This window comes from Furipterus horrens, unplaced genomic scaffold, assembly GCF_987537825.1.
Source record: "Furipterus horrens unplaced genomic scaffold, mFurHor1.1.pri manual_scaffold_1, whole genome shotgun sequence".
Classification (NCBI taxonomy): domain Eukaryota; kingdom Metazoa; phylum Chordata; class Mammalia; order Chiroptera; family Furipteridae; genus Furipterus; species Furipterus horrens.
The window spans coordinates 163,016,521-163,037,480 of NW_028327171.1; positions in this window are offsets into that span (position 1 = coordinate 163,016,521).

The following is a 20,960-nucleotide window of genomic DNA, read 5'->3' on the forward strand; positions in this document are numbered from 1 at the left end:
ATTAAATTATAAGTAAAGTTGACCCAACTTCAGTAAAGATGTTTTATTTTTTAAAAAGAGGTATATTGAAAAAGCAACCCCAGATGGATTGTAGAAACAAACGTGAAAGGCAAATCAAAAAGGCTTGATAAAACAAATCATATGGAAGTCTTTTTATGACATGGTTTGGCAAAGGTTAGAAAAATAGCATTTAAAAAGAACTAACCCCATAGGATAAACAGAAGAAAAATAAAGAAGAGAAGTAAACCAAGTTACATTTTAATTACAAATTTCTGTTTATCAAATAATGTCATTAAGTAGTAAAAATACAAAAGCCCTAGACTTGGATAACATATTTGCATTATCTTGATCTAGCAAAGGACTTGTATCTACAATATGTAAACAATTTTTATAAGTCAGTAATTAAAATACAATGAAATATAGTAGTGGACAAAAGTCTTGAACAATCACTTTATAAAAGAGGCTATCCAAGTGAGCAATAGAAATAGGATAATTTGTTCAACTTCATTATAGAAACAAAAATTGAATTTGCAACATGGCATCATACATACTCACCAAATGGCTACTATAAGAGAAAACCATATCAAGCATTGGCAAGTATATGAATGAAGCAACTAAACTCTCATATATTTGTAATGAGCACACAAGTACAACTACTTTGGAAAACTGTTTAGAAATATCACTGAAGTTTAACATAAGTATACCTTATAACTCAGCAACTGTATAACTACAATAGAACCAAAAGAAGTGTGTATATGTCTTCACCCCATGCCTACAAAGAACTCAGATGTAAACATATTGGGTTACATTTGAATACCTTACAAAAATGAGAGGTAAGTGAAAGAAAGAAATGAGAAAGCTACCAACTGGATGGATCTCACAAGCATGATGTTAAACAAAAGACGTCATGCACATGCATAATTTAATTTATTAGAAATGAGAAATGATAACATCTAACAAAGAACAAAAAGTGGCTTTGTGGATTTTGGTAATATTCTATTTCTTGTTTGGAAGACTAATTATACTACATGTTTATTTTGTGAAAATTGAGTGTACAATCTATGATTTGTGTCCTTCTTATGTATGTAAATTGTGCCACAATAAAACTTACAGATAGAAGGAGGGAGGAAGGAAGAGAAACAGAAAGAGAAACAAAGGATAGAAGGGGATTGAAAAGAATTGGAGAAAATAGCATTGTATTGATCCTTTGGAATTTGTCAATGCTATCTTTTTGACCTAACAAATGGCCCATTTTGTACATTTTTACATGTGTTTAAACAGATTTTGTATTGTGATTTGAGAAACAGAACTCCTTGTCTCAAGGCTCAAACCAGCAATGGTTATAAAGTTGCTCTGTTGAAATCTTTCTAGATCACTCATTTATTTTTGCGTAACTTGTATTTTCTAAAAAGGGCATGATAAAATCTTCCAATCTGTTAATTTATCACTACCTTCCTCTTGTTTTATTAGGTAATATTTTATATATTTTGAAGATACAGTGTTGGGTGCATATGTATTTATGATGAATGCATCTTGTTTATCTATTGCTAATTTTTAAAGTGCATATTTTTCTTTATGTCTTAAGTTCTGTTTTCAAATGTTAATATTGGAGATTTCTTTGGGTTCATATTTGCCTGATATATCTATTTGCATTCTATAAATATAATTTTTATGTCTTTTAATGTAGTTTTATTTGCATATATTGTAATTGCTGTTTTATTAGAAATTCACTCTGTCTTCTCATTCGTATTTTCAACTTTCTTTTTTTTCATTTTTTAAATCCTTTTTATTGTTTATGCTATTACGGTTGTCCCAATTTTTCCCTCTTTGCCCCTCTTCTCCTAGCCCGCCCCCCACCCCCCATTTTTACAGTCAATCCCCACACCATTGTTCTTGTCCATGGGTCATGTATATATGTTCTTTGTCTAATCCCTTCACCTTCTTTCAACCAGTTCCCACCTCCTCTCTCCCCTCTTATAGCTGTCAGTCTGTTGCATGTTTCTGTGTCTCTGATTCTATTTTGCCTGTTTATTTATTTTATTCATTAGATTATAGTTATAACTGAAATTATATGGTATTTGTCTTTCATCAACTGGCTTATTTCACTTAGCATAGTAGTCTCCAGTTCCATCAATGCTGTCACAAAAGGTAAGAAATCCTTCTTTTTTTACTACTGCATAGTATTCCATTGTGTATATGTACCTTGGTGTTATTTTTTGTTGTTGTTGTTGTTGTTTTTAATCCTCACCCAAGGACATTTTCATTGCTTTTGGAGAGAGAGGGTGGGAGAGAAGAAGGGAAAGAGAGGAACATTGATGCAAGAGCAAAACATCAATTGGTTGCCTCTCAGTATGCGCCAGGATCAGGGATCATGTGCACCTGGACCAGGGATCAAACCTCCAACCCAGGTATGTGCCCTGACTGGGAATCAAACCCGCAACATTTCAGTTGCAAGTCGATGCTCCAACCAACTCAGCCAAACCTGCCAGGGCAACCATAGCTTTTTTATCCACCCATTTACTGATGGGCACGTAACGCTTTTTCCAAATATTGACCATTGTAAATAATGCCACTGTGAACACAGGGGTGCATATATTCTTTTGAACTGGTGTTACAGGATTCTTTGGATATATTCCCATAAGTGAAATCGCTAGGTCAGAAGTTTCTATATTATGATTTTATTTCATTTTTATTCAGTCTTACTTTTTTAGAATAGTTTAAGTTGTTGGAGGGTTGTTTTCCCCCTGAAAGTTTGAAAGCTATGTATTCTTTGTTTATTTTTGTAGTGGCCATAATCTTAAAAACTATATTTAGTTTATTTACCTCTATTGTTGTGTTTAATATATCAGTCAGTATATTTCTCCTAACAGAACAAGCAATTTAGTAGTTGAGAGAAAGTATTGTTTTGTGATTTAATATTGATATGTATGAATACTGGATCAAGATGTGAGATGTATTTCTTACTGTGGCTGATGATCAAAAATGTTACAAGCAATCAGTTCAGTCTATAAGCCCCTTTTAAAGTTGGCATATTTCTTTTAGGTTTTCAGTTTATTTCTCTGCCCTAGTGCTTTACCAAGGTTATTTTTATTCAGGTACTTACTGAGACACACACCCAGCAGGGAGTGGTTCTCAGAATGATTGAAGAGCATTCGAGTACAAAACTTAAAATACGAATGTCTCAACAAACAATCTGCTGCTATATTTCTTTAACTGAGCTCTAGATATTCCATGCATAATGATGTTATTTTAATCTCTGAAAATATATTCAAAAGAGACTAAGAAAAGAACAATTATTGAAAATTAGAATGGTTTTACATATCATGTTTCTTTATGGAAAAAATGTCTGTTATCAATGATCTAATAGAGTCAGAAAGATATAGCCAGCCTCCTCGTATGTTATTGGTAATGGTTAATGGAAGCAAGAGATTATTTGGATTAAAGGGTAATTTTGATGAAAAAGAAATGAGAAAGAAAGACTTACTATTGATACATAAACATATGCTTCCATTGCTTTCTAATTTTGCAACATTACTTTTATTATTTACCTTTTTATCTTTATTGTATTGCATTTTTTCCATTACCATTTGATCCCCTTATACTTCCTCCCCCCTGCAATCACCACACTGTTGTCCGTGTCCATGAGTCCTTTTCTTTTTTTTAGCTCAATCCCTGCACCCTCTAACCTCCCCCTCCACAGCTGTCATCCTGCTCTTTGTCTTTGAGTCTGTCTCTATTTTGCTTGTTAGTTCAGTGTGTTCATTAGATTCCACATGTGAGTTAAGTCATATGCTATTTGTCTTTCTCTGACTGGCTTATTTCACTCAGCATAATGTTCTCTGGGTCCATCTATACTGTCGCAAAGGGTAAAACACTAATTTAAAAGAACATAAGCACCCTTATGTTAATGCAGCATTATTTACAATCACCAAAATATGGAAGCAGCCCAAGTGCCCGTCAGTAGATGAGTGGATAAAACAACTACGGGACATTTACACAATGGAATACTACTCGGCCGTAAAATAGAAGCAGCATTACTTTTAAATATTTTATTTACACAATAGGTTATTGCTCTACGTATAACTCATTGACCTTAGGAACTGGTAACAATTAAGTATTGGAGCAAGTGAAGTTTTTATTATTCACTCTGTAGTGCCTGTGATATATAACAACTATCTGTTTTGATTGGCCAGTTGTACTTGTTTTAAAATATTTTTATTAACATAAATTATTAAAAGTTGTCTCTACAAATTTCACAATACCCCTCAATATAGGTTAAACATAAAACTGCTTTCCTAACTAGGAGGACTGAAGAAAAAGGGACTTAAGTTTTTGTAGAAGAGCTTTGCTTTTCATGTAGATATTACAAACAGTAAAGACTACTTTTTTTGCCCAATCTTGGGTCACTGAGTCCTAACAATTTCCATGAAAACCCAAATACACTTCTTGAGAGAACACAACAAATAGAATGATTATTAACTTTGAATCAAGAAAACGAGCTTAAATCTTGACCTGACAATTGACCAATTGACTAACTAATCATGTAATTCTGGCCAAGCAACATAATCACTCTGAGATGCATTTTTTTTTTTTTTCGCTGATTAGCTCCAATTTATAAGGTGGAGGTAACCGATTAGGTTATAATGTTTACTTTATTAAAGTCATTTTTGTTCACTGTATGTTACATTTCTCCTAGAGTGGCACACAGTAAACCATGTATTTTCTTCCTCATTCAGTGCTTTTTATAAGAACCACAATAAATTAAAGGTCCCAAATCACAGATTTTAATTAATAAAAGTAAAGTGGACTTGTTCATCAGAGCCATTTGTTTGAACTGTAGAATCTTAAAAAGATAAGTTATGATAAAGATTAATTACATTTCAAGTGGAATGCATGTTGACTGTAATGAACCTAGGGTAATGCCCACTCTAAACACTGTTGGAACTATCAATCAGCAGCTCTTTTTAATCACACTAATAAGTTGACAGTGCTATAGATTAATTCAAGTATGTTTTCCTCTCTGACCAGGCTTTCACAAGTACTGTTTTAACAATCTTGTCAGTCATCACTATGAGGAGTATGAGGTATATTCTCTTAATGCATAGTCCATACTTTTGTTTTAATTTTAATAGACATTATTCAAATGTACATTTGAAACTTTTTAGTGAGAAGGAAATTCATGTTTACTGAATGTTTATTACATGTCTTACATGCACTATCTCATTGAATTTTGTAGCAACTCAATGAGATAGATAAATTTAATCTCACCCCCCTTTCAGATTAAAAATTGCATCTCATCGTGGTTATGTCATGTGGCCAAATTTACAAGGTCAGTGAATTACCAAGTCAAGATCTGTGCTCTCCCAAGAAGTAAAGACAAGTAATATTATTTAGGTTTTGTTTTGTTTTGTTTTCTGAAATATCTAGGACTCATTGGTCCACCATTGAGAGATGGCCTCAAGAAGAATGGTTAGTCTGCAAACGAATAGTTTTATGATTTTACTCAACTGGTTAGGCTCAATGAGTCACAAACTATCATAGTAATGGTTGCTGAAAGTATGGTAGACACCGTCCATCAGCAGTTTCAGTCTCTGTGATTTCAGTTACTGATGGTTAACCCTAGTCCAAAAATGTTAAATGGAAAATCTTGGAAATAAACAATTCATTAGTTTTAAACTGTCCACCATTCTAAGCAGTGCGAGGAATCTTGTGACCCGCTCCTTCCCGCAAGACATGAATCGTCCATTTCTCCAGTGTATCCATGCTGTATATGGCCCTACTCACACCCCTCATTAGTCACTTAGTAGTCATCGTGGTTATTGGGGTAACTGTGACAGTATCACAGTGCTTGTTCCTGTAACCATTATTTTACCTAATAACAGCTCCAAGGTGCTGGTAATTTAGGTTTGCCAAAGAAAAGCTGTAAAGTGCTTCATTTGAGTGACAAGGTGTTAGTTCTTGACTTAAGGAGGGGAAAAAAATGTCATGCGATGAAGTTGCTACAAATCTTCAATCTGTGAAATTGTGAAAGGGGAAAAAAATATTTTGCCAGTTTTGATTTTCCCTCTGATGTATTGTCAGAAAATCACTGGTAGCCCAGTGCTAAGTCACGGTGCCTGCGTCATTCACCTCACTCCATCTCTCCACATAGGCTTCTCATCATCTCACATCCTCACAAGAAGAGTGAGTGCAGTACAGTAAGATATTCTGAGAGAAAGACCATAGTCATATAACTTTCATTACAGTGTATTGTTATAATTGTTCTATTTTATTATTAGTTATTATTTTTAATCTCTCACTATGCCTAATTTATAAATCGAACTTTATCAAAAATTGGGACAACTGTAATAGAACATACAATAAAAATAAACTTTATCTTAGGTATGTATATGAAAAAACATAGTATATATAGGGTTCAGTACAATTCATGCTTTCAGGCATCTGCTGGGGGCCGGGTCTTGGAACAAAGCCCCACAGATAAGAGGAGACTATTGTGTGCTACTATAACCAACACTAAGTTTTCTGGCAAAATGACAGTTTTCCTATTGCAGCTGTGACTCAGGTGCTATAATGAGCATTGTGCATATCTTGATCCAATAATTGTTCAATATTAATCTCATAGCATAATCAGTGAAATGTATTGCGATAGTAGTTCCTGCGGCTTTTAAAATGTTAAGCACTATATACTGTGTGGCACAAGTTGCACTGTGTTCTGCAGTGTAGAAGAGTTTCTTAGCTCTTGAAAATGGCAGGTTTTGGTCAGGGTGTAATATTCATTCACTCAGAGTTTGCATGTGACTCATTTTTATTTGGACCTCCTACCTTGTGACCACTTTATGCTCCTGTGATTGAAAGCAATTCCAGGAATCACTTACATTTGTTTCCGTTGTGCCACTGACTCTGAGGCGGCGTGCAGCTCTCAGTCGCCATGCTTTCCATGCGCTTCTGGAAAGCTCAGATCTCCAGAAATCTGTGCGTTATTCGACTACTCCTGCTTTCTTTCTCTGTCTCTCTTTGGGTGTGGATATAAAAGCGGTGACTTGCCTAGGGGAAAACTGCATGATGCAAAGTCTGATGTCTTCAGTACCTCAGGGCAGCAATTTCCAACCTTTTTCATCTCATGGCACACATAAACTAATTCCTGAAATTCGGTGGCACACAAAAAATAGACATTTTGCCAATCTGACAAAAAAATCAGTGTAATTTTAATTCTGTTTTATTCACATAAGACGGCTGTTGTTGTGTTGGCTGTTGTCATTTTTTTACTTGACAATCTAAGGGAAAAGAGGTCAGTGCCCCTGACTGAATGGTCAGGTGTTGCATGTTTAAAAGTTCTGTGGCACACTTGTCCGTGTACCACTTGTGGTACACCGATTGAAAATCACTACCTCAGGGGGAAGCAGAGGTAGGGGTGTAAGGCATGGGTGTGGGGAAAGAATAATGAAAAAAGAAAGCTAGTATTTTTCCCCCTTATTGGTTGACAGGAATGTATTATTAGAAAGCTAATTGCCTCAATGCCATAGAAAACCAATTTTTCATTATCTTCCAACACCTTAAATGATATTGCAGCGCTTCTTCCATAAACCCCAGTGACCTACAGGCAATTGGAGGATGGCGTTTGTACTCTGTAGTGGTTTCCCAGTCTTTTCTCATGAACAGGATTCTCATAAACAGGACTGGCAGTTTGCCAAAGGTTACAGCTGAAGCCACTTTTCCGATTTCTTCCGTTCTTTCACCTTCTCTTCTGTTTTTTCCTGCTCATCTGAGTGAGGAGAGGCAGGATGCATGACTGCGGGTGAAGTTGCTATGGTGGCTCTTCTCCATTGGAGAGTACTGTGTGTTTGGTTTTGATCAGCGGCACAGATAGTGCCTGGCCTCAGGGTGCTGTGGTGGCTTTTGTTAGTGTCCTATAATAGGAATGAGGTGGTTCTATGTGTCAAATAGTTTTCTTACTTTTCCAGAAAAAAAAAGAAAAAAAAAAAAAAAAAACTCAATGGGAAAGTGATTTTATGCCCTCTGGTTTAAGAATACTACAGCGAAGTGAAAAAATAGCTTGACCATAGCTAAGGAAAATATATCTACATGAAAAGGAGATCCATAGTCTTATCAAATAAAGAACTAATAAATATACCCCAGAATTTAGCCTATTGGGACCTACTGTTTTTTGAAATAGTATCACCAAAAAAAGGACAATTGCAAGTTATTTTTTTAAAGCACACAGTGCATTTCCTAAGTAAATGAGGTATTAGTGCTTATCCACTGCCCATAAAATATAACAACCTTTCATCTAGTTTCTCCTTCCCAAGAGTGGCTGGCATTATCCTTACTAGTGATACACAGGTATTTGTGAAATGCCTTCTGTTTGCCTAGCACCATGCTAGGCACATTATGAAAAATATAGGAAATATGTGAGACATGTCCCGTATCCATAAGTAAAGTCTGTATGTGAGTGGTGATACTAGAAGACATCATTAAATTGCCATGCATATTAGCAATAAGTACCATTGGAATTCAGAAAATGTAAAAGACTGATACAGGGTAAAGCAGCTAGGATGGTCTATAGAGGGCCTGTGAGACAGAATGCCTTTATTCATATTATCATTCATACTCAGAGAATGAATTCTAAATCATACCTAAATTAATGTGTTTAATGCACTAAGATGCATTCTGATAATCTCCTCAACTCTGAAAGTATATAATGATTATTGTACTTGCTGTTTTCATTGGCTGTTGACTTTTCACCAACTTTAGCCAAAAACATTTCCATGGACCTGATAATAATATTATTTCTCAGTAGATTCCAACAATACTACATCATCTGATGTTATCAGAGTGGGCTGCTATAATCAGAAGAGCAACATATACTTTTCCTTTGGAGTTTGTACTGAACATTTATAAGGCTATTAAATATCAGCTTGATAGATTACCTCGTAAAAAATTAGTCCCAGCAAACTTATAATCTGATTTCTCTTCATTCATTAGAGCATTACTCCAAAGTGAAGCTCTAAGTCAAACTGAAGGTTTTTGTAACAGTCTAAAGGGTTGTATGTATTGGAGATTTAGAAATGATTAATAATTTTTATATGATTTCTATGCATTGGCACCAGTATTACTTCTGTGCCATCCATTGTTTCAAATGACAGAATTGGCAACCAATGAAATCCTGCGAGTGTGCCTATAATATGCCCACTGAAGACAGCTGAGGAAAAGGGCTCAGAAGCATTAGCCAGAGGAGACAACACTCATGTCAGGGTATTGCAGCTAGAAAAACCCCAGCAACAGAAGTCTGAAAATCCCTCAAGAGCACCCCAAAAGAGGATAAGCAGTATCTGGACATCAGAATTCATAGGGTACCAATAGTAGCTTAGACCTATATGAGTCAAGTGAGACCTATCTACTTTTGGCTTCTTCTGTGTCTGCCCACTCCACCCTCAGGGATCAAGAGGCAGCACCACGAATGAGGACAAAGTCTATAAGAGCCAAGGGTGGAGAGTAAATAAGTTGACTATACCCCCTATCCTTAGGGAGGCATTGAGTCCAGGCTTCAGCTGGGAGGAGGGAGAAACTTTCACCTGGATGAGTGATTACATGAAACTGGATGATCTTTGAAATATCAGAAAGTGACTCTAGAAAGCTGAAGAAAGAAATTTTATACAGGTTGTTGAAGGAGACTTGGTGAGAAAGAATCTATTTGCTTTCTGCTCACAATCTGCCAGGAGCACTTTATGCAATAAAATAGATACATATGCCAACAATATTTCTATCCAATACAATTAATAATTTTAAACCCTTTAGTGTAAAGAGCCTTTAAAAATGCACCTGATATATTGTCAAGATCAAGTTGAGGATTTCCATTCAAATAAACAAAATATATCTGCTCAGGGCTTGTCATCATCATTCTTTGTAGCAGTTAATGCCTATCTATAGTATAGAGGCACCATGAGTAACCTAGGACTCAAGAGCAGCACCCGAAGACCTGTTTACTAATCATGTCCCTGCCACTGCTTTCTAGGGGCCAGCTTTTAAATCTTGATACTTCTTTTCACACATTTGCAGATGGGCAGTGAGAATCTCTAGAATATAATCCCCTTCTCTTAAAACAGGGAGGTTTCCTTTATCTCTCTGTTTCTAGTGCCAAGAACAGTGCCCGGTACATAGGAGATACTCAATAAATATTGACTGAATGCCTTTTCTGCCTAGCTCACAAGAATACTGTAAAGATCAAATGAGGTGATAGACATGACAACATATTTTAAGCACTAGATCAAAGTCAAAGGTTTACACAAAGTATCATTATGCAAGTTGGAAATGTGTTGAAATGTCCAGATGCCACCTTTCCTAGGGACATTTGGCATCTCTCATCAATCAGTTACAATTTATTAACTGCCTTGAACCTGTTAAGGTTTGTGCTTTGATGTGTCTATTGCAGTCGGTCTTTAGTACTACACATGCCATCAGTGGACAGGTTTTCAAAGGAACCAAAGAGGTAAAGAAAAAGAAATTTCAAAACAAAAATGTCTCCCTAAGTACAAAATATAAGGAAATTCAGGATAAATCTCACGCTACAAAATGAGGAAAGGTGCCAGAAGACCGGTTTTTATAGGCATCTAAAAATTATGGTGACAATAATGTAATTCTAGATCAGTGGACTGGCAGACTGGCATAATACAAAGAAGCCAGATGCCAGAGGTTCTCTGATCACTGAAATGCCACCTGCTAAAATGCCAGAAGGAAGACATAATTAAAATTATGTAATCTGAGGGAACATTTTTCTCCCAAAGTGAAATTTTCAGAAGCATGGTATTCTCTTTCAGTAATATGTGTGTGTGGGGGGGGGGAGGGGTATTGATTTCCAAAATGATAAAGCAAAAATAGTTTGCAAGCCATATTTAGATTGAGATAAGTCTGTACGTCCTAGGGCTCTCTCATCTTCTGCTCATTTTCTACAGCTGACAGTGATAATATATACTTTTGTAACAGCCATTCCCTTTTATAGCCAAGGGGATTGTTGTGAAGGATTGTGGACTTAGAGCAATAATATAAGACTTACATACACTACACCTGATTTCCAGCAGCAGGCAGACAATGGAGTTTGAAACCATCCTGTTTAGATTCTGTGCCTTGGGGTGAGCATAGGAGGAGGAAGAGAATTATTTTGCCATCATTTTGAAGTCAACATTACATTTTAACCAAATGCACACCCATATGCCTGTACTTCTTTCTCCAGCTGCTCCTTCTGGTTAATTTGTTTACTTCTACAAGCTACATCTTGCCAGTGGTTTTATCAGCCTCTCCTGCTACTATAAATCTACCCTATTACTTAATATGCTACATTAAGTAATTTGTATTTGTGACTGTAAACAGTGCTGGCAACCTCTCTGGGTGCTAGGCACTTGATGAAGCCTGCAGTCTTTATTTGTGCAAGGCAGACAGAACCCTGCTTCTGGTGTGCTGTATTGAGTGCAAATCCAAAATTGTGAGCTTTACATGTTCCATTGACAGTTGCCATTTACCACTTTAAACTAATTTTGAGGTTTACAACTGCCTTGATTTGTATGTGATTTGTATATGATTCATACATTTTTTTAATATTTCTTTGATGTAATACAGTGACGCATTGCATATAATAGATTCTGCAGAGGTGTAGGTGCCTACTATGGAATATTAAGAACAAATCTCACCAAAAAGAAAAAGAAAAAAAAAAAACCTATTTAAAAGAAGTGTTTATCTTAAAAAAGGATTAAGAACAGAGCAGTAATACAGTTGAGAAAAATCACTTTTTCATACATCCGCAGATGATGTATAATTCTCTAGTTGCATGCTGTGCAGACCGCTGCCAGACTTGGGTTATTGGAATTAACTCCTCTGGAAAATTAGTATGGGAATAAGAGAATTACTATGCTGCATAGTCTTTTACTTGATACTCGTTCAGTGACGGATTTGCTCAGGTGCTTTTTTTTTCTTTTCATTTTGCATTTATGCATACAAACGTATATTTGTATCTGAATTCCAAAGCTATAATGATTCAGTGCTTTTGTATATGATTTATATGAACTAATTTTGTAATTATGAGCACAGTAGATGCATGTACAAAAACAGAGGCACTCAGAAAAGTATGTTCATTGAATTTAAATGAAATCAGAATTCCTATTTCAAAATTGAACTGAGTATTTTTCCGACATGCAGCATAGCATACCATTTGTTGCTGTTTTGAGGCACCTTTTCTTCATTCCATCAGTGATTTATCAAGCTAAGATATGTAACCTATAACCTCTAAAGCAACAATCCAGGGGTTGTTTCCTGTGACGTGAAAGAAAAATATCCCCCATATAAGATGCACATATCAAACCAATAGATTAGAAGAAGCAACTTGAACTGTTGTTGAATATGATCTCTAATCATTACCAATATAATAAATTAGGTGGGTTTTTTTTTTACCTCTGCAGTAGGATGATTTTCTGGAAAATTATGTTCATAGTTTATTGGCCCGTGGGAGTGCTGATAGAAATTTGAACCCAAGGGACACTCAGGGTTTGGGTATTGTTATTTCAGTTTATAGTGGACACAGTGGGACAGTGAGTGTCTATTGTTTTCTCTTTTATGTTCTCCGAGCCTAGTGCACTGACTGGGACATAGAAAATCTTAAATTATTAAATGGATGGATGGATAACTAATTACTGAATTACTGTAATAAACTAAGTAACCTGAGAAATTTACACAGTTAGGTAGTGACAGTTCTCAGAGATGCTCGTGCAATGCCAATAATCATGTAAATTGGAAAAAACACTTTGAAAATGGTGTAGCATTTTCTAGTTAGTTAAGTTGAATACACATGCACCCTGTGACTTTGCATCCTACTGCTAGATATATATCTGAGGGAAATGCATGGTTATGTGCTGCAGAATACAAGAAAAAAAATATGTTCAAACAGCATTGCTTAGTATATCACTTAACTGCATTCAAACTTATTGTTCCCCAATAGTGGAATGGGTGAGTGCAGTATACTCATATAGTAAAATATTATTCAGAAATTAAAATGAAAGATCTGCTATGACTGAGTTTTCCAAACATTAAAACCTGAAAAGCACAAAGGAACACGAAATACAATTTCATTTATACAAAGCTCAAAAATATGCAAAACTATTTTTAGTTTAGAAAAAGTATACAGGGACAACATGATTAAGATACTTAAAAAAAATTAGACTGTGGCATGGCGCATGCGAGAGGTTGCCACCCAGACAACCCGCTGGCCATGGGCAGATTCAGAGACTTCCAGCCAAGATGGAGGCATAGGTAAACATGCTTTGCCTCCGCACACAACTACAGCAAAAATTGCAACTAAACTACAAACAAACCACCCAGATTCATCAGAAAACAGAGCTGTATGGAGGTCCAACAACCAAGGAATAAAAGAAGGGACATCCATCCAGATGGGTGCCTTTCTATAACTTGTCATGCTGCTATGACAGGGAGTCAAAGCAGCTCTACCCAATATGTACACAGAAACAAACACAGGGAGGCTGACAAATTGAGGAGACAAATAAATATGGCTGAAATGAAAGAACAGAAGAAAACTTCAGGAAAAGAACTAAATGAAATGAAGATAAGGTTTCTTCTCTTTGAAGCCATCTGGTTATACACATCGTAATACTTCTTCGTGTTTCAACTTTCTTTCCTCTGTAGGCTTGCTGCAGTAGGGTGAATAGGATGGGTCCATGACTTACTAGTATTTACTGATTCTACTAGGAGATAAATTCTGTGCAAAATAAATCACTTGTGTTTTTGCTCAGAGGGCTATAGTGGTAGAGATTTTTAGGAAAGATTGAAATTGGTGCATTAGAATTAGAACTTAAGTATGGAATTAATAAATTAGATTAAACCCTGTAACTTTCCTTCTCAACAAATATCCATAAGATTCTGATGCTGCAGCCCAAGGGAAACAGATTGGATCTAACTGGCATGAAACAGTGGGTTGAAAAACCCACTATAACAAAAAGTTTCTCAGTCTATGAATTATTGAAAATTGTACCAGAAACTTTTTTGAGGTTACAGATTGACCTTAACCTAATGAATTTAACTTGTTCACTTTTCGTGTGGATTTTGACTTATTTTTGAATGTCAGAAATATAGACTATGACATTATAAATGCTAACATTTATAAAAGACACATACCATGAAAACTACAAACAAAAATGCAGTTTTCCACTGGAATAGCTCCTCTAGAATTTCTATTCATAAATAAGAGAATTTAGGCCTAAAATGTTAACCACTTTGTATATTTTTTAAAAGCCTTAATATAACATTAATTATTTTTTTAGTTCAGCTGTTTAAATAAAGAAAATTGAATTTTAAAATGACACAAAAACTCTGCCTGAAAGCCTTTTTATTCCAATGGTTGTTGTAAACTGGAAATCAATACAGGATATTTTGGAAGTACATTACAAGGTGATGGATCTGTGTTTTCTTTAAAGAGAATTATAGGCACCAGCAGAAGGACAGTATCATGGTAATTCCATTTTTCAATCTCACATCCCTTATGAGCTCAAGGGGGAAGGGCATATTATCCTGATAGAACCTATGGGAAAAACATATTTAATCTGTGACCCTGAATTCTGGGAATGTGCTTAATGGAAATGGTCCCCATTTTAGACATAACCACCCCAAAATTATACTATAAACAGAGTTGGAAACAGTGGAAAGGGCTATAATGAGTTTGCAGGATGTGTTTGTTCTGCATATATAGGAGACCAACATATGTGATTACTTTAATAGTAAAATGTGTATTAACTTAGAACATAATGAAATCATTATTATTCAGTTGCCCTTATGTTGTAACTGGTCTTTAAAAAAAATTAACAAATGAAGGAAAATAGTGCCTCAATACTTGTGTTTTAAAATTCAGTGTACAGAACTGAAAATATTATAATTAATAATAGCAACAACTATTTATCAAAGTCTTAGACTAATAAAATACTTCACATTAAATTATTTGTTGTTCCTTATGTTATGCATAACAGTGTATAATCTGTCTCACAGGAAAGAGAAAGTTAATAGAACAGATTTTAATTTAGCCTTAAGGGTATCAATAGAGATTGTTTGAATATCCTTTAGGTATTATACTTCAAATCTTGAACATAATGTAATTCTAACCCCAAATTCTTTATCTTCCATTTATATCACTTTATTTGCATGTTTTCTTCTTAGTTAATGTATTTATTTGTTGTTGAGTTGATTGTTTAGTTTGGACTTTGCCTGGTTACAAAAAACACTAACTTCATAGGGTTGTGAGTATAAATAATTCCTGTAAAGACAATGCCTAGCCAATGCAAAAGCCAATTTATATTAGCTTCTAATATTGCCATTATTCTTCATAATTTTTTGTTCAACGTATATTTATTGAGTGCTTGCCATATGCAAGACACCATTCTAGATACTGGGGCTGCAACTGTGAGCAAAACAAATCAAAATGTCTGCTTGCAGAAAGCTTGAATTACACTAGGAGAAGGCAGACAACAGAGTATTTAGAAAACCATCAATGCTGTGGGGGGGGGGGGCGGGGGAATAGGAGTGAGGATAAACGTGCCAAGATGAGTGAGGGTGGTTACAATTTCAAATAAGGTAACTGGGGGTGTACTCTCGTGAAGCATCAGAGAGAAGGCATGCCTACAACTGAAGAAAGCCTCGCCAGACAGAGGGAGCAGCATGGCTGCTCATGAGGGTTTGAGGAACGATAAATGGACCAGTCCGGCTACAACAAGGAAAAGAGAAGGAGGGAGACAGGAGATGAGGTCAGGGAGCTTATGAGAGGCCAGCCTCAGTAGAACCTTGTAAACCCTGGTTGCCTTCTTGTTATCTGCTGTGGGGACTACTGGAGAATTTGAGCAGAAGAGTGATATTATCTGACTTACATTCTAATGAGGTCATCTGGCTTGTCTGTCAGGAGGCCCTTGGGTTTTTCCAGGTGAGTCGCAATAGTAACTTGCATCATCATGATAGTAGCAATGGAGGTAGCAAAAACTATTCAGCATCTGCATTGTTGCTATTTTTTTGAAGTTAGAGACAAAATGTGGTGAAGGACCACATGTGGAATATCAGAGGGAAAGAGGAGGCAGTGATGGATCCAAAGTTTTTGATCTGAACAAATGGAAAGATGGATAAAGTCAGAGAGGTACTACGGGAAGATTATAGGAATAACCACTTTTACAGGGAATAATATCAGCAGCAACATTATCACTGTTATTGTTAATACTATTTTCCTGAGAGCAAAGTGATAGCATACCTCCGGAATGTAATTCAGAGAGAGCACTTCAATGATGATCTGAGAGAATGTGGTATAAGTGTGGAGATTGTTGATGATCTAACTAAAGCATGGATAAAATTTAAGATGTTAGGAGAAATTAATGAATTGCTTGTCCTTCAGGCAATCTTCCATTTATTTCTTATAAATGCAGTGTTGATGATATGTGGACAAGAGAGAATTCTTTGGCATGAAACTGTCATTTTCTTTATGCTGCTGCCTAGGGAAAGTCCATGTGCTTTGACAGTCAATTGAGTAAATAGTATAATTAATTATCTCTAATAAAAAATTTTTAAAGACTTGTAGTTGATTAGATAATCATCCCTCCTTCAGAAAGAGAAAGGTGGGGGAGTAAATATTTTCCTCAGAAAAAAATATTTAGACAAATTAGAAAATAAAGGCCTTCAAATTCTTTTCCATGGAGCATTACTCTAGTAACTCTGGCTTGGAAAAATTTCAAAGTAATGTTACCAAACCCCTATCATAGAATGCTTTTATTCATGGACCCATGAGAATTTTAGTTTTAAAATAATATACTTGTTGATGAATTCAGCAAGACTAATTAAGTGGCAAAAATGCATCTCTAGGTAGCTAAGTGGGTTAACTTTCTATACAATGTTATCATTACAAGAAAATATATTGTTGGAGGTGTTGGAGGATATCTTCAAATAGAGATTGTTTTCTGCTTTAAGAATATTAGTCTCAAGTCATTTTTCTTGACAATAATTGGACATCATGTTCAGTTGTCTATTGCAACTTTTCTTTGAGATAATAGAAATACATCATTGACAATTTTCTATCATTATGATACCTGTTAAGAAAAGATAGGCAAAGCCCACAGGTCTTTTAGACCACTTAAAATTATTATCTGAAATTTGGTCAGCTTTTCTCAAAAATATGATTGCTTGAAAATTTTTGGAGGAGTGTTCTCTCCCATTTTAAGAAAATTATATAGAAAATATAAAAAAATGGGGAGAGAAATCTGCAACAACACTAGAAACTAGCGAATAAAACTATAAAATGCCATCAACTTCAAATATTTTCTGCTAGAATCAACATAGATGGGCATGAATAAAGAAAAATCTACTTGTAAATCACTGGCCCAGAGAGAAAAGTTTTCTTATAGGAGGTGGGCAGTCAGTCTCCTGGAGGATATAAGCTTTCCAGGGCTTATGGACTGAACTGAGAGACGACCAGGCAAATCCATGTACAGCTCTCTTATGAAGTCGCATGGATCAGCAGAAACTCCATACATGGTAGTGGCACTAGAGCTGGGAACTCAGAGAAGTATGAGGAACAGAAAAGCTGCAGTAACGATGACTATAGTGAGTTGTCTCAACATGCTAGTGGTTTCCAAGATGAACTTGAATTGGGACTCCAGGAGCTGTCGATCAGGAATAGTGATATCCTGATACTGAGTGGCAGGTTCTGTTGATTATAAAGCTAGTAAGATTGGTTCAAAGAAATTAAACTATTCGTGTACCTGGAAGAAATCTAGCTACTGACCCACAGTGTGTATGAGGAGTGGGGCCACTGAGGCTAGAAATGAGCCTAGGTAGCCAGCTTTATTTATGCAGTGACAGTGGAGAAAGCATGAAGAAATGGAGTTGGATGATAGGGTCATTTTTAGCCTCAGTGGCCCCACTCCTCATACACTTTATGTCAACACATTAGCAGCAAGCCCTCCAGTCTGAGCTTTAAACAAATTTCCCTAACAGAATATAAGTAGAAAATAAATAAACCTAAGAAGAATCCCTTTAAACACTAGTCAATATATAATGTTTTCACCTTTGAAAAATAAAAACATAAAATAAAAGATTTTATAACATAATAGAGCATGAAATATTCAAGAGGCAGAGAAAAATCATTTTAAAGAAATAGACTTGACTTTTTAAAACAGCAACATTGAGCAGAAAGTCGCGATTTCCCATATATCACTGCCCTCACCCATGTATGTCCTCCTCTCACCTGGCAACAGCCTGGATCAGAGTGATGCATTTGTTCCAATGGACCTGCATTAGCACATCATTGTCACCCAAAGTCCATAGTTTACTTATTACGCACCCTTGGTGTTGAACATACTATGGGTTTGTGGAAATGTATTATGACATATTCATCATTACGGTATTATATGGAGTATTTCCACTACCCTAAAATTCTCTCTGCTGCACCTATTCATCCCTCACCTCTCCTCCCAACTCCCCGCAACCACTGATCTTTTTACTGTTTCCATAGTTTTGCTGTTTCCAAAATTTCATAAAGTTGGATTCAAATACTGTGTAGGATTTTCAGATTGATTTCTTTCACTTAATAATTTAATATACATTTAAATTTCCTCCATCTATTTCCATACTTGGTAGCTCATTTATTTTTAGTGATGAATAATATTTCATTGTCTGACCTACCACCGTTTATCCACTTACATGCTGAAGGATATGCTTGGTTGCTTCCAGTTTGGGTGATTATGAAAAAAATTGCTATAAATGTTCAAAGGAATATCCTTTAAAAAGATTTTATATATACAGCAAGAAATTTCAGATTGTATTTGCTTTGTTCTTTTGACAAAGAAAACATACTATTTAAGGCAAGAGATGAAAGGTACAAAAAAAAGAGAGATTATTAAAATGGAGCTGAGAGGCAAACAGAAGTTTGGAGATCAGTAATATCAGAAAGTAAGGTTATGATGTTATGGAAGGATTTTAAAATGCTTTAAAACCAGTTAAGAGCAAAAACTATTCAACAGAAAATTGTTATAGATCTCAGAATGCAGATAACAACAAAGATTTAATTGAGCTGAAAAAGATAAGTGATATGGAAAAGCAGCATAGAATTGCTGAAGAAGTCAGAACATATTAAGATGATATTAAAACGTAATAGGTGAGACCATTTCACAGATAAACATAATTTGATAATTAACAAAATTTATATATTAATTTTAAGAGGAATGCAACAAGCAGTCCAGCAGGAAATAATAAATAATACTTCTCTTGCCAACGCAAATGTGTCCTTAGATCTCTCTTTCACAATTATGAATAAGAATAAGTAATAGTCACTTTCTCTTCCTGTTCTGTTATGGAAATTTTAAAAATATATTGAGAAGTAGGGAGATGTATAATAAACCCTGATGTACCCATTCCTAGCTCAATATTTAATTCATGCCAACCTGGTTTCATCTGTATCTCCATCAACTCCCCCTTCACCCAAGTTTTGGAGCAATTACAAGACATATCACTTCTTCCATAAATAGCTAATTCATATCTCTACATATAAGGACTCTTTAAAAAAAAAGCATAACCACAAACTATTACCATACCTGAAAAAAAGTTCAATAGCCAATCAGTGTATTAATGTTACCCAGTTTTATATATTAACTTTGTTTTGTTCAAATCAGGACCCCCAATACATTCACATGTTGTTTGGTTGATTAAGTCTCTAAAGTATAATTTAATCTATAAATGTCTCCCCCATTCTTTTTTCCTTACAATTGTATTTGTTGAGAAAACAGTTATTTCTCCATTCTATACAGAGTTTGAGGGAAATACACTGTAATTTAACAATTCTAAATTTAGTCAACTAGTCATTTATTTGTCTGTGAGATAAAAAAATGTTATCATCCATGTACCTTTCCTGAAATGCAAGCAAACAATGGAATCTATGAAAATCTCAAATTAAAAATGTGATCTAGAACTGGCAATAAAAATAGGATTAAGTCTTAAAATTACAAGTCACTTTATAAAATAAAATGAAAATAGCATGCCTGATTCTTAAAAGCAAAGGTATATAATGTATGAGTCTGTAATGCTAGATGATTTCAATAAAACCATATTCAAATGATTTTGTCTTTCATAGTGGATAGTTAACACATTTTTTCTTCATGCTTAATGGATAACTAGAAAAGCAAAGTTTAGGAAACTAAAAGCAAATTTTAAGAGAAGTTTTTCAACAATTTTGCCAATTATTAATGACAAGTACAAATATATTTAAGAGGATTCATCTGTTTATTTATTACTTGTTACCAGATTCTAGACTTAACATGGATATCCTGCCTTTTTTTTTTCAATAATAGGTCATTCAGCAAAAGTCTGAATTTTTTACTCGTTAGAGTGCTAGAGGGTTCTTTATTGAGTATCTTCCCAGTATGAAAATTCTGATGTGAATTCCAACTGTACTTTACCCCCTTTTATTTTAAGATTGCTATATTCTCATGACACTGAGAATGTTTATTATAAAGTGTGAATCCTCACCTGTTTTATAAGTATTGCTCTATGACTAAAGGATTTTCAATGTTTACATCACTGAATTCCTTTTCCAGCATGAATTCCATGGTGTTCTCCAAGATGATTCCCTCTCCTGGTAAAAACCCACATAAGAGAGAAAGCCTATGCATGCTATCAGTATGGTAGAGACTTCAGTAAACATTCATCCCTCAAGTGACAGAGTGAATTCAGATTGGAGAAAAACCAGTCTGAGTCTCTGTATGGGAAAGCCTTTAATGCATACTCTATCCTCAGACAACCTCAGAAACCCTATAAATGAATGTGGACAAGCTGTCATCCAGAGTGTCATCTACACAGACACCAGAGAATTCATACAAGGTGGAAAAGCTATATAAATATAATAAATGTGGGAAAGATGTCAGCCAGAGAGCTAAACTTCATTCACT